Raw genomic sequence first — 16,296 nt, 5'->3', positions numbered from 1 at the left:
TTTTGTTTTGATTTTACTTATAAATAAAGTTATCATAATTTTGAAATAATGGTAAATTAAGTATACCGTTTGATCACACCAAGTGATATTTAAAAAAATATAAGTTCTACGTAAAATTTTGCTATAGAAAAATTCACGTTAGCGTATTTTCGTTTAAACTGTTGTAATCAAACATTTTATATTGATCTTAAAAAACTGTGATGTTTAACTAACACGTAGCCGTTTAATGTAAACCAATTTGTAACATCACACCTGTCTAGAAAATATTTGAATTGACAAAAGCGATGTTTGCAGAGCGTGTTTGTTGGAAAAAGTTTTTTTCACGTTGACCTTTCCAAAAGGCACACTGGTCCGTGACACAACGGAACTGCGAGGCGTCCAACCTAAACAAAGCCGTTTGTACCGAAAGGATTGAAACGTTGACTGTGTCAATTAACACTTCCATACGAAATTCCAGACCATCTGCTTCAAAGCATCGCCCGTAAAACCGAGAGCAGTGAATGTTAAAATGACCAAAGAGACGTCGCAGTCCTCATTCATTCAATTTCGGATGCCGTATCTCACTGACAATTGATAAGGCTGAAACAAAAAACGTGTCCTTGTTGCCCTGAGCTGGTGCCCCTTATCGGCCCGTCTGTGTGATGTGTCTGAGTGTTTATCGTAACGTTATTGGCAGTTTACGAAATAAATGGAACGCAATTAACAAAATGGAGTGCGTGAGCGGGTGAACCACATGTGTGGCATGCAGTGACTCAAAAAAAAAAAACATGTCTCTAACGGATCGTAAAAACTACTTCCATCAATAGATACACACAAAATGGTACGTTCTTAAGTCAAATTTTAAGTGCTTCTGTCTCATCTATATTAAAATAAAGAAATGTTTTGAAAATTCTCCTTTTATAAATTAGATTCAGTATTTGTTTGTCTAACAATAACAATGCAACTTATTCCACTATTTTTTACAAGCAAACTACAATAAAAATTGTTGATTTCATAGAAAAAGGTTACTTTTAACAATATGCAAACGATAATCAAATTAAAGTAAATTTGATTAAGTTTTACAATGGGAAAATAAATTAATTCAAGTGAGTCAAGAATTCCTGAAAGATTCTGTATTCTTCCTTGGATTTCATTCTCAAATTCTAATTTTAAATAAAACTACATTAGCTAAACATGAAATATCATTTTTAAATTATAAAACGAATAATAATATGAAAATAAATTTTAGTTCTATAATTATTGTAAAAATACCTAATGATTAAAATCTGTACTTGTTTGTCTATTTTAGTAATTATTTAAATTGGCATTTACAATTCTAAACAATGCAACTTATTCTACCATTTTTACAAGGAAACTACAACAAAAATTGTTGATTTTATAGAAAAAGGTTACTTTTAACAATATGCAAACGATAATCAGAATAAAGTAAATTTGATAAAGTTTTACAATGGATCAATAAATTAATTCAACTGAGTCAAGAAAGATTCTATATTCTTCCTTAGATTTCATTCCCAAATTCTAATTTTAAATAAAACTACATGAGCTAAGCATGAAGTATCATTTTTAAATTAATTTTTCAAAATATACTACATGCAATTTTGAATTAAAAATATTTTGCCAAACAATAATTTTGTTGTCGATTATTAGTATAACTTTCAAAACTGTGAAGATGTCAAATTTTGAAATAATCTTGATTTCTATGTATTTTTTTTAAAAATTATTAATAATATGGAAATAAATTTTAGTTCTATAATTACTGTAAAAATACTTAATGTTTAAAATCTGTACTTGTTTGTCTATTTTAACAATTGTTTAAATTGGCATTTACAATTCTAAACAATTCAACTTGTTCTACCATTTTTACAAGGAAACTCCAACAAAAATTGTTGATTTTATAGAAAAAGGTTACTTTTAACAATGTGCAAACGATAATCAGAATAACGTAAATTTGATAAAGTTTTACAATGGATAAATAAATTAATTCAACTGAGTCAAGAAAGATTCTACATTCTTCCTTAGATTTCATTCCCAAATTCTAATTTTAAATAAAACTACATGAGCTAAACATGAAGTATCATTTTTAAATTAATTTTTCAAAATATACTACATGCAATTTTGAATTAAAAATATTTTGCCAAACAATAATTTTGTTGTCGATTATTAGTATAACTTTCAAAACTGTGAAGATGTCAAATTTTGAAATAATCTTGATTTCTATGTATTTTTTTTAAAAATTATTAATAATATGGAAATAAATTTTAGTTCTATAATTACTGTAAAAATACTTAATGTTTAAAATCTGTACTTGTTTGTTTATTTTAACAATTGTTTAAATTGGCATTTACAATTCTAAACAATTCAACTTGTTCTACCATTTTTACAAGGAAACTCCAACAAAAATTGTTGATTTTATAGAAAAAGGTTACTTTTAACAATGTGCAAACGATAATCAGAATAAAGTAAATTTGATAAAGTTTTACAATGGATAAATAAATTAATTCAACTGAGTCAAGAAAGATTCTATATTCTTCCTTAGATTTCATTCCCAAATTCTAATTTTAAATAAAACTACATGAGCTAAACATGAAGTATCATTTTTAAATTAATTTTTCAAAATATACTACATGCAATTTTGAATTAAAAATATTTTGCCAAACAATAATTTTGTTGTCGATTATTAGTATAACTTTCAAAACTGTGAAGATGTCAAATTTTGAAATAATCTTGATTTCTATATATTTTTTTAAAAATTATTAATAATATGGAAATAAATTTTAGTTCTATAATTACTGTAAAAATACTTAATGTTTAAAATCTGTACTTGTTTGTCTATTTTAACAGTTGTTTAAATTGGCATTTACAATTCTAAACAATTCAACTTGTTCTACCATTTTTACAAGGAAACTCCAACAAAAATTGTTGATTTTATAGAAAAAGGTTACTTTTAACAATGTGCAAACGATAATCAGATTAAAGTAAATTTGATAAAGTTTTACAATGGGAAAATAAATTAATTCAACTGAGTCAAGAAAGATTCTATATTCTTCCTTAGATTTCATTCCCAAATTCTAATTTTAAATAAAACTACAAGAGCTAAACATGAAGTATCATTTTTAAATTAATTTTTCAAAATATACTACATGCAATTTTGAATTAAAAATATTTTGCCAAACAATAATTTTGTTGTCGATTATTAGTATAACTTTCAAAACTGTGAAGATGTCAAATTTTGAAATAATCTTGATTTCTATGTATTTTTTTAAAAATTATTAATAATATGGAAATAAATTTTAGTTCTATAATTACTGTAAAAATACTTAATGTTTAAAATCTGTTCTTGTTTGTCTATTTTAACAATTGTTTAAATTGGCATTTACAATTCTAAACAATGCAACTTGTTCTACCATTTTTGCAAGGAAACTGCAACAAAAATTATTGATTTTATAGAAAAAGGTTACTTTTAACAATGTGCAAACGATAATCAGATTAAAGTAAATTTGATAAAGTTTTACAATGGGAAAATAAATTAATTCAACTGAGTCAAGAAAGATTCTATATTCTTCCTTAGATTTCATTCCCAAATTCTAATTTTAAATAAAACTACAAGAGCTAAACATGAAGTATCATTTTTAAATTAATTTTTCAAAATATACTACATGCAATTTTGAATTAAAAATATTTTGCCAAACAATAATTTTGTTGTCGATTATTTGTATAACTTTCAAAACTGTGAAGATGTCAAATTTTGAAATAATCTTGATTTCTATGTATTTTTTTAAAAATTATTAATAATATGGAAATAAATTTTAGTTCTATAATTACTGTAAAAATACTTAATGTTTAAAATCTGTTCTTGTTTGTCTATTTTAACAATTGTTTAAATTGGCATTTACAATTCTAAACAATGCAACTTGTTCTACCATTTTTGCAAGGAAACTGCAACAAAAATTATTGATTTTATAGAAAAAGGTTACTTTTAACAATGTGCAAACGATAATCAGATTAAAGTAAATTTGATAAAGTTTTACAATGGGAAAATAAATTAATTCAACTGAGTCAAGAAAGATTCTATATTCTTCCTTAGATTTCATTCCCAAATTCTAATTTTAAATAAAACTACATGAGCTGAACATGAAGTATCATTTTTAAATTAATTTTTTAAAATATATTACATGCAATTTTGAATTAAAAATATTTTGCCAAACAATAATTTTGTTGTCGATTATTAGTATAACTTTCAAAAGTGTGAAAATGTCTAATTTTGAAATAATTTTGATTTCTATATAATTTTTTAAAAATGAATAATAATACGAAAATAAATTTTAGTTCTATAATTATTCTAAATATACTTAACAATTTAAATCTGTACTTGTTTGTCTATTTTAACAATTGTTTAAATTGGCATTTACAATTCTAAACATTGCAACTTGTTCTACCATTTTTGAAAGGAAACTACAACAAGAATTGTTGATTTTATAGAAACAGGTTACTTTTAACAATATGTAAACGATAATCAGATTAAAGTAAATTTGATAAAGTTTTACAATGGGAAAATAAATTAATTCAACTGAGTCAAGAAAGATTCTATATTCTTCGTTAGATTTCATTCCCAAATTCTAATTTTAAATAAAACTACAAGAGCTAAACATGAAGTATCATTTTTAAATTAATTTTTTAAAATATACTAGATACAATTTTGAATTAAAAATATTTTGCCAAACAATAATTTTCTTGATGATTATTAGTATAATAATAATAAATAATATAATAAAGTAAATTTGATAAAGTTTTACAGTGGGAAAATAAATTAATTCAAGTGAGTCACGAATTCCTGAAAGTTTCTGTAATTTTTCTTATAATATATTCTTATATATCAGTTCAAAAATATTTACTATAAAAATTAATTTAATTATAAAAATTTGGTAACATGTTTTATAATTTTAATGAATATTACTTTTATTGAATATAAATAATATATTTCCAAAATAATTCAACTTTTGTTAATTAAATTTTAAACAATTTTAATTTTATTATAATTTAACAAATGTTGGTCATGATTCTAATTTTGATGTTGATGAGTTTTGGCATTGATTTTAGGATATTTTTTAGAAAATTAAATTAAAAAAAATCAAATTTGCTAATTTAGCAATAGAAGTACAAAGTAGCAATTTCCAGAAAATAATTACAAATTTCCAAGTTTTTGTTTTATCCGATTTCTAAATAAAATTTCAGATTCGGATTTAATTGAATATGGATTATCAAAACATTTTGATTATAAAAATTTTAAGCACACACATAAAACTTTTATGAGAGAATTAAACTTAGCAATCTTCCTACCGTCACTTACTACTAGTTAAGTCATACGAGCATGGTGTATTAAACTTTTAGAATATGTCCTAATGTTACTAAAAAAAGTTGACAATTTATCTTACTTTTTAAATAATTTTGTAATAAAATATTAGATTTAGAATTAACTATTATAATATTATAAAAATGTTAAGAACGTATTTTTTTGAATTAAAATTTTACTAAATAAGTATTTTTATTATCGTATAAGATTTAAGTTTTTTATTACATTTTACACATAAAGATTTTACAGTAATTATAAAATGAATCTAAAATTTCACCGTCTAAGTGCTATATTAAAAAAATGAATTTGATTACTAAAATGAGGATGTAGAATTAATTAATAAAATTTTTAAATTAATTATATATCAAAGCATTAGTAATTAATACTAATAAATCTATAATAGGAAGCTTGTTTTTTAATTGTCTTTGTCAGTTTTAATTATATTAATATATATGTTTAAAAATTTTTAGTTTATTAGATTATATTTTTACAAAATAAGTTAAAAATACAGATAAACATCTTTTAATACCACCATTTTGAATATTTTCCAACTTTTTGTTCCACAGTGTTTGAAGTAAAATAAATTATTCCACCGATTTGGCAATTACCACGAATAAACATTCAAAAGACTTTGTTTAGATAACAAATTACAACATATGTATATTGGTGTTGACAACTAGTGTTTTAGGTCTATTAGACCGTTCGAATGTAGTTATAGTACATAAATATTTATATGTTTGAAAAGATCTGTAGTTTTACCGACGGGACTGACTTGATGATAAACAGAGGAGTTAGTCAATGTGTTGTTCAGTTAAAATACAATAGATATGTATGTATCAATTAAAAACAGTCAATTGACTTAAATCTGACTACTACATAGATACTTATTTTTTTTTATTGAATAATTATGCATAACTGTAATATTTCATATGCATTTATTAATTAGTAATTAATAGAATAACTTCTCTAAAATTATTAATTAACTAAAATCCATAATTTATATTTGTTGTTGTTATATTTTTATATTAGTAATTATTTATTATAATAAAACATTTTTAATAGAAAAAAATAAAATTATGTGTTGGCCATGCTCAATTTTATGTCCCATAAATCATTCAATTATAATATTTGTAAAATTAATTATATAGCTTTTCAATTGTAAAGTTTTTAATTTAATTGTTTTCTTTAGTGTATTAGAATAATAATAAAATATTAACAAACATGTACGCTATGAAATTTTTACACTTCATTGATTCGATACGTCTCTTTTATGCACGACACAATGTTATGTTATAATAATAAACATTATAGTATTTATTATAATATAAGAAAATTATATTTGCAGTTTAAATTATTCAATTTTGTGTATATTTATATTTATACTTCATATGTAATAATTATATATAAATTTATTAAAAATAGTTTATTTTTCTTCAATCCAAAAGTTGAAAAATCCAAAATCAAATCTATCACCTTAGTAGTAAATTATCTCCATAACTCCATAATTATAATAATAAGTTTATTTCTTATAACTGGTTAAATTTTATTAATTATGGGTTGAGATTCGGCACTGTAAAATCTATTGTTTAACAAATTTCATGAAAATGTGTGCTTACAAAAAATATTTAAAAAAATTTGTTTAAAACATAATATTTTAGTAGTAAAAATATATAACTATGAATTTTTGAATTGAAATATCTATTTTATATTTGTATATTTTGTTAAATAATAAATGATTTTAGAAATATATTTGAAATCTTTAAGTATAATAAATAGAATGAAAATAATATTCTAAATAAATGTGTAAGTCTAATTAATTTAAAATCATTTTTCCGTTTAAATTACCGTAAAATATAAGTAATTAGTTTCGGTCAGGGAGTTTACGTTTCTTGACAGTCTGTATATTTATAATTAAAACATAATTATATAAAGTAATTTAAAAATAGGAGTGTGTACGGTTATTAATTAACTATATTAATTTTAGTAGAAAAATATATTTATACTTACCTTATTAAAAATTTCCAATAACTAAAGAATCATTATCGATTAATTAAAGTTCGAACTCAAAACAATTTTAACATTTAAAATAATAATTATGGGAAGATATTATCAATTAAAATAATGTCCTTTCACTAAATTTTACAGTTTCTTTATTTAATAATGTTATTCTAAATAACAATACAAAAGTAATTTAATAATAAGGATATATTGTATTTTGAAGTTAAATTTGAAAAGAAAATATATTCATACTTACCTTAATTCCTCTCTAATAACAATAAAAAATATATAATTGCATATCCTAAAAAAATGTAGTAATAATTTTATTCATATTTTTATAAATGTGGTCACTTAAATGCAAATATTTATTATTACTTATATTCAAAATATATTTTAAAAATTGTAAAAATTTTATTATTTTCTTTTAATTTTTAATATTAATTATAATAACAATATAAAAACTTATTATTTAAATTATATCAAACTAAGTATATTATTATATTAATGTTATTTTTAACAGAAATAAAAAACTTTAAAAATTAATGTTTAACTTCTCTAATTATAATTGTTAGACCAAATATATATTTATTTACACAATTTTAAAGTTTCCTTATAATCTTTAGTTTTATTCTCAATAAAAATTGAAAATCTTGTATAATATATAGTAGAAAATCACAAATAAAACGTTTATAACAGAAATTTTACATCTTTTATTACCAATTAAATACATTAAGTACATTATATTTGTGATTTAAAATACAAATTATAATTCCTATATTATTATAAATGCCAGTTATGTGATTATGGTACAAAATATATTTCAAAAATTGTAGATTAAAATCATTATTATGAGAATAATATTTGTGTACCATTTTTTACTACATTTTCTTTTTATTTTGTAATGTAAAGTAGAAAAACTTATCCTGTTTATATGTACCAATAATTTATAAAAGTAAGTACACAAAAAATAAAACCGGATAATATAAAAACTAATTATTTATAAATTAATCTGGCTAAAAAGATAAATTCTTTTTAATTTCTCTTGATTCTCTGTAGATTAAAATCATGATTATAGGAATAATATTCATGTACTATTTTTACTGCATTTTGTTTTTACTTTTTAATATTATTCTCAATAAGAATAGAGAATCGTATCTTTTAAAAAATAATATATGGTTGTATCACAAAATAACGACAATAAATACATTAAATTTTTTATATAAAATACAAATTTTAATCCTTATTGTTATTATAAATGCCAGTTATGTGATTCTGACACAAACTATATTTCAAAATTGTATTATAGATTAAAATCATGTTATTCTCAATAAGAATAGAAAAAAATATCCTTTAAAAAATAATATGTTGTTGTAAATCACAAATAAAACGATTATAATAATAATTTTACATCTTTTATTATCAATCAAATACACTAAATACATAATTTATATGATGATTAATAATCTCCGTATACTATTTTAATTACATTTTATTTTTATTTTGTAATGTTATTCTCAATAAGAATGGAAAAGCTTATTCTTTAAAAAAATATATTAAACGATTATAATAATAATTTTACATATTTTATTATCAATCAAATGCATTAAATACATTATATCAAATCATGATTAAGGGAATAATATTCGTGTATTATTTTTTGCTGCATTTTGTTTTTATTTTTTAACGTTTTCTCAATAAGAATAGAAAATCGATTATGATAATAATTTTACATCTTTTATTATCAATTAAATAAATTAAATACATTATATTTATGATTATAATACAAATTTTAAATTCTATATTATTATAACTACCATTTATGTGATTATGGTACAAAATATATTTAAAAAATTGTAACGATTATAATAATGAACATCTTTTACATCTTTTATTATCAATCAAATACATTAAATCATTATATTTATGATTATAATACAAATTTTAAATTCTATATTATTATAAATACCATTATGGTACAAAATATACTTAAAAAATTGTGGATTAAAATCATGATTATGGGAGTAATCTTCGTGTACTATTTTTTATTATATTTTCTTTTTATTTTGTAATTTTATTCTCAATAAGAATGGAAAAGCTTGTCCTTTAAAAAATAATATATAGTTATAAATCACAAATAAAACGATTATAATAATAATTTTACATCTTTTATTACCAATCAAATACATTAAATACATTATATTTATGATTATAATACAAATTTTAAATTGTATTACATTTTCTTTTTATTTTGTAATGTTATTCTCAATAAGAATGGAAAGGCTTATCTTTTAAAAAATAATATGTAGTTAAAAATTACAAATAAAACGATTATTATAATAATTTTACATATATTATGACCAATCAAATACATTAAATACATTCATTATGTTTGTGATTTAAAATATAAACTCTAATGCCTATATTATTATAAATGCCAGTTATGTAATTATTTTACAAAAATATTTCCAAATTGTAAATTAAAATCATGATTATGGGAATAATATTCGTGTACTATTTTTATTGGATTTTCTTTTTATTTTGTAATGTTCTCAATAAGAATAGAAAGACTTATTCTTTAAAAAATAATATGTAGTTATAAAGCACAAAAGAAAACGATCATAATAATAATTTTACTTCTTTTATTACCAATCAACTACATTAAATACATTATATTTGTGATTTAAAGTACATATTTTAAACTCTATATTATTTTAATTGACAGTTATATCTTTATGGTACAAAATAAATATAAACAAATGTTAAAATCATGATTATATGAATAATATTCGTGTATTATTGCATTTTCTTTTTACTTTGTAATGTTATTCACAATAAGAGTAGAAAAAATTATTTTTTAAAAAATAATATGTAGTTATAAATCACAAAAGAAAACGATCATAATAATAATTTTACTTCTTTTATTACCAATCAACTATATTAAATACATTATATTTGTGATTTAAAGTACATATTTTAAAGTCTACATTATTATAAATGACAGTTATATCTTTATGGTACAAAATAAATATAAAAAAAAATGTTAAAATCATGATTATATGAATAATATTCGTGTATTATTGCATTTTCTTTTTACTTTGTAATATTATTCACAATAAGAGTAGAAAAAATTATTATTTAGAAAATAATATGTAGTTATAAATCACAAAAAAACGATCATAATAATAATTTTACTTCTTTTATTACCAATCAACTGCATTAAATACATTATATTTGTGATTTAAAGTACATTTATTTACATAAAGATATAAATGTCATTACAGTTATATCTTTATCATTATTACAAATCAATATTATCATAAATATTATGTGATTTTGGTACAAATTTTACTACAAAAATTGTAGATTAAAATCATAATTATAATAATTCATGTAAAGAAAAAATTTTTTAAAAAATAATATGTAGATACAAATCATACATAAAATAATTATAGCATTAATTTTGTATATTTTATGTTTTCAATTAAATACCTTAAATTTATTATCTAAAACAAAAATTGTTTATATGTACTAATTTATAAAAGTTAGTACACAAAAAATAAAACTTAACAATGATAATATATAAACTAATTTTGTATAAATTAATCAGGCTAAAAAATAAATTCTTTTTTATTTTCTCTTATGCAACTAATTATTTATTAAAATAATAAATGTAAACGTTATATAATTATATGTTATTTATTTGTTATTAATGTATGAAAAACATAAAATGCAAGTATCAATGAATAAGATTAATAGTAAATACACATTCCATTCTTCCCCTCATAAAACACATCCACCCTAAATTCAGAACGGAACCAGCATCCCTCCCGAAACGGCGTAGCCGGCAACTTTCCACGGTTTACGGACCGTCGGCCCCCCGTATTTCCCGGCTGCACCGAAACCGAAGCGGGCAAGATTACCGGTTGCCTTGGTGATGGTTGTGCCTGGTTGCTTGATGTGCTCCGCAGATCGGGTCGATAAGCACGCCAACGCTCATTGGTCCATTGTTCGGAGCCCTGTCACGGCGTGCCTTGATCTACGACCGACGCCAAGTGCTGAGATGCAAGTGTTTCGGCGCAGCGGATTCGGCTGTTCTCCTTTTTTTTTCCTCTCATCGACGTACAGGAAATCCTTTCTCTGGAAGATAGACGGAACGATGTGTTATTGAATGAGGGGAATGGCTGATGTGGTTGTGGTGCTTGCTGAGTTAGTGAGAGGAGAAGAGCTAACAGATATTCCTTCGATTCTACTGCAGATGCTGTCTAGCAAGCTTAGTTCTGTTGTTGGTAAAACATTTTGCAGAAAGAAATTCACAAAATCATTATTTATTAGGGCATGATCAAGATATGTAGGCATTTTAAATCAAAATAACAACTAAATTAAATGATTAGTTTCTTAAATGTAAAAATAATAATAGAAACAAATTTACAAATCTATTGAAGTTTTGTTAATTATAAGATTAAAACGAGAAGAGCAACAATAAATTCTCTCGATACCTAAAATAAGAAAATTAATAAATCGTCTTTATTCATTAAATAATTTCATATAAAAATTAAAAATAATTTAGAAAAATTGTGTTTTTACATTAATATCTCAAAATATAAATGGCTAACCTAAAAAATTAACAAATAGTTACATAAATAAATTTGCTTATATTAGATCAAATTTAATATTTGAGATTTGTTAATTTTAAAATTAAGACAAGACCACACTTTAAATAAATTTTGTCGATGCTTACAAATGTAAATTAAAAATTATAAATAAAATATTTCTAATTTATTCACAAACATATCAGAAAAATTGCTTATTAATTTTGAATTATTATCTTAAAGAATAAATTGTCAGTCTAGAAAATTAACAAGTAGTTACATAAACACATTTGCTAAATTGTTTAAAGTAAGACACACTTCAAATAAATTCTGTCGATGCTTAGTATAAATTTTTTAATAAATCTTCATTAAGTAAATAAATCCATAAAAATTTAAAATGAGATGTGCACAAATATAAATTAAAAATTCTAAATAAATAAAATATTTCTAAATAAAATAATATATTTCTAATAATATTCATAAATAAATTAAAGAAATTGCTTATTATTTTTGTAGTGATATGTCAAAGAATTAATTGGCAGACTAAAAAATTAACAAATAGTTACTTAAACTGTTTAAAGTAATTTAGAAGAAGAGAAAATTCACTATTTGAAATGTGTTCATTTTAAAATTAAGACGACAAGACCACACTTCAAATATATTCTGTATTTGCTTAAGATAAAAATTTTAATAAATCTTTATTCATTAAATAAATCCACAAAAATCCACAAATATAAATTAAAATTCCAAATAAATAAAAAATTTCTAAATAAAATAATATATTTCTAATTATATTCGTAAATAAATTAAAGAAATTGCTTATTATTTTTGTACTGATATGTCAAAGAATAAATTGGTAGCCTAAAAAATTAACAAGTAGTTACATAAACTGTTTAAAATAATTTAGAAGAGAAAATTCACTAATCCGCAAAAATTTAAAATGAGATGTCCACAAGTATAAATTAAAAAGTCTAAATAAATAGAAAATTTCTAAATAAAATAACACATTTCTAATTATATTCGTAAATAAATTAAAGAAATTGCTTATTATTTTTGTACTGATATGTCAAAGAATAAATTGGCAGCCTAAAAAATTAACAGGTAGTTACATAAACTGTTTACAGTAATTTAGAAGAAGAGAAAATTTACTGTTTGAGATGTGTTCATTTTAAAATTAAGACGACAAGACCACACTTCAAATAAATTCTGTCATTGCTTAACATAAAAGTTTTAATAAATCTTTATTCATTAAATAAATCCACAAAAATTTAAAATGAGATGCCCACAAATATAAATTAAAAATTCTAAATAAATAAAAAATTTCTAAATAAAATAATATATTTCTAATTATATTCGTAAATAAATTAAAGAATTTGCTTATTATTTTTGTACTGATATGTCAAAGAATAAATTGCAGCCCAAAAAATTAACAAGTAGTTACATAAACTGTTTAAAGTAATTTAGAAGAAGAGAAAATTCACTATTTGAGATGTATTCATTTTAAAATTAAGACGACAAGACCACCCTTCAAATAAATTCTGTCATTGCTTAACATAAAAGTTTTAATAAATCTTTATTCATTAAATAAATCCACAAAAATTTAAAATGAGATGTCCACAAGTATAAATTAAAAAGTCTAAATAAATAAAAAATTTCTAAATAAAATAACACATTTCTAATTATATTCGTAAATAAATTAAAGAAATTGCTTATTATTTTTGTACTGATATGTCAAAGAATAAATTGGCAGCCTAAAAAATTAACAGGTAGTTACATAAACTGTTTACAGTAATTTAGAAGAAGAGAAAATTTACTGTTTGAGATGTGTTCATTTTAAAATTAAGACGACAAGACCACACTTCAAATAAATTCTGTCATTGCTTAACATAAAAGTTTTAATAAATCTTTATTCATTAAATAAATCCACAAAAATTTAAAATGAGATGCCCACAAATATAAATTAAAAATTCTAAATAAATAAAAAATTTCTAAATAAAATAATATATTTCTAATTATATTCGTAAATAAATTAAAGAATTTGCTTATTATTTTTGTACTGATATGTCAAAGAATAAATTGCAGCCCAAAAAATTAACAAGTAGTTACATAAACTGTTTAAAGTAATTTAGAAGAAGAGAAAATTCACTATTTGAGATGTATTCATTTTAAAATTAAGACGACAAGACCACCCTTCAAATAAATTCTGTCATTGCTTAACATAAAAGTTTTAATAAATCTTTATTCATTAAATAAATCCACAAAAATTTAAAATGAGATGTCCACAAGTATAAATTAAAAATTCTAAATAAATAAAAAATTTCTAAATAAAATAACATATTTCTAATTATATTCGTAAATAAATTAAAGAAATTGCTTATTATTTTTGTAGTGATATGTCAAAGAATAAATTGGCAGCCTAAAAATTAACAAGTAGTTACATAAACTGTTTAAAGTAATTCAGAAGAAGAGAAAATTCACTGTTTGAGATGTGTTCGTTTTAAAATTAAGACTACAAGACCACACTTCAAATAAATTCTGTCACTGCTTAACATAAAAGTTTTAATAAATCTTTACTCATTAAATAAATCCACAAAAATTTAAAATGCGATGTCCACAAATATAAATTAAAAATTCTAAATAAATAAAAAATTTCTAAATAAAATAATATATTTCTAATTATATTCGTAAATAAATTAAAGAATTTGCTTATTATTTTTGTACTGATATGTCAAAGAATAAATTGGCAGCCCAAAAAATTAACAAGTAGTTACATAAACTGTTTAAAGTAATTTAGAAGAAGAGAAAATTCACTATTTGAGATGTATTCATTTTAAAATTAAGACGACAAGACCACACTTCAAATAAATTCTGTCATTGCTTAACATAAAAGTTTTAATAAATCTTTATTCATTAAATAAATCCACAAAAATTTAAAATGAGATGTCCACAAGTATAAATTAAAAATTCTAAATAAATAAAAAATTTCTAAATAAAATAATATATTTCTAATTATATTCGTAAATAAATTAAAGAAATTGCTTATTATTTTTGGACTGATATGTCAAAGAATAAATTGGCAGCCTAAAAATTAACAAGTAGTTACATAAACACATTTGCTAAATTGATTAAAGTAATTTAAAAGAAGGCAAAATTCACTATTTGAGATGTGTTCACTTTAAAATTAAATAAATTTTGCTTAATGCTTAACTTAAAAATCTTAATAAATCATTCAAAAATTAAAAATAGATGTCCTCAAATATAAATTAAAAATTCTAAATAAAAAAAAAATATCTAAATAACATGACTTATAAATTAACACATTTCCATAAGTGTAAAACTATAAATTATATTTTAACAGTATTATTAAATTTTGGATGAGGATATAAAAAGAAAAACCCCAGAAGCAATAATAAACGATTCATAAATTAATACTTTATTTTATTTTTAGAGGTTTTCAAGATAATGAATTTTGAATAAAGAAAATCGTTAATTTCTTTGCAGTATTGTTAATTTTAAAGTTAAAACAATCATCATAAACAATTATGAGTGTCTTCTAAATTAATAGCACTGTATTTTTTATTCTTAAATATTACTTAAAGGGTAAAAAAATTAATTAAACCTTTATTTTCAACCATAAATAAAAAATAGACACAAGGATTTTCAGAAAGTATTATGTAATGTTATTTTTTTAACTAGTTAACTAGAATTCATAATTCTTATAATAAATACTTTAGTATTTAGTTATTTATGACTAATATATGTTACATTTTCTCTTTTATAAAGCAGAATTCATAACCTCGTATTATGTCTACATACTGTACATATGAAAGAATTGAAAATGTTTACATAAATTGAAGTTACAAATTATTTGTAGTAATTTTAAATTAATTAACACAAAATATTTTTTTATTTTTACTTTCATAAATGTATAAAACTAAGGAATCAATAATTTTAAACTGTATAAAAATTGTAAAATATTTGATATTAAATATAAGCTATTTCAATATTTTTTTTTGTAGCTAAATTAAAATGTATCATTATAATTGTAAACGATTTCTAAGTTTAATTTTAGATCTTACTAAAAAAAGGAAAAATATTAAATAATAAAAAATAGGTATAAACATAGTTAAATAAATTATTTGTAATATTTTAAATTAAAATAAACAAAAAATAACTTTATACGATTCCATAAATATAATATTTTTAAATTATGACTTTTTGAAAGGTAATAAATTACATAAAATAATTTTTATTTATAGACTACGTTTAATAACTACTAAGTTAACAGCAGTAATAGTTTTCAACTACAAATAAAAATAATAATTATGTTAAATATATGTAAAAAATTAATATTTTGAA

At 21.1% G+C, this 16,296-nt stretch overlaps 1 protein-coding gene across 1 annotated transcript in view; it reads left to right on the top strand.

Moving 5' to 3' along the window:
• The first annotated feature begins 540 nt into the window (after positions 1-540).
• LOC109602115 (homeobox protein abdominal-B) overlaps positions 541-16,296 on the top strand; it is a 176,015-nt gene continuing 160,259 nt past the window's right edge. The window contains exon 1 of the mRNA XM_049965479.1: positions 541-820. The gene's annotated coding sequence lies outside the window, so the exon portion shown is untranslated. The remainder of the gene's footprint in view (positions 821-16,296) is intronic.

The sequence above is a fragment of the Aethina tumida genome, chromosome 3 (genome assembly GCF_024364675.1).
Source record: "Aethina tumida isolate Nest 87 chromosome 3, icAetTumi1.1, whole genome shotgun sequence".
Classification (NCBI taxonomy): Eukaryota; Metazoa; Arthropoda; class Insecta; order Coleoptera; family Nitidulidae; genus Aethina; species Aethina tumida.
The sequence above is the reverse complement of the archived record's forward strand: the minus strand, read 5'-3'. Positions and strand labels throughout refer to the sequence as shown.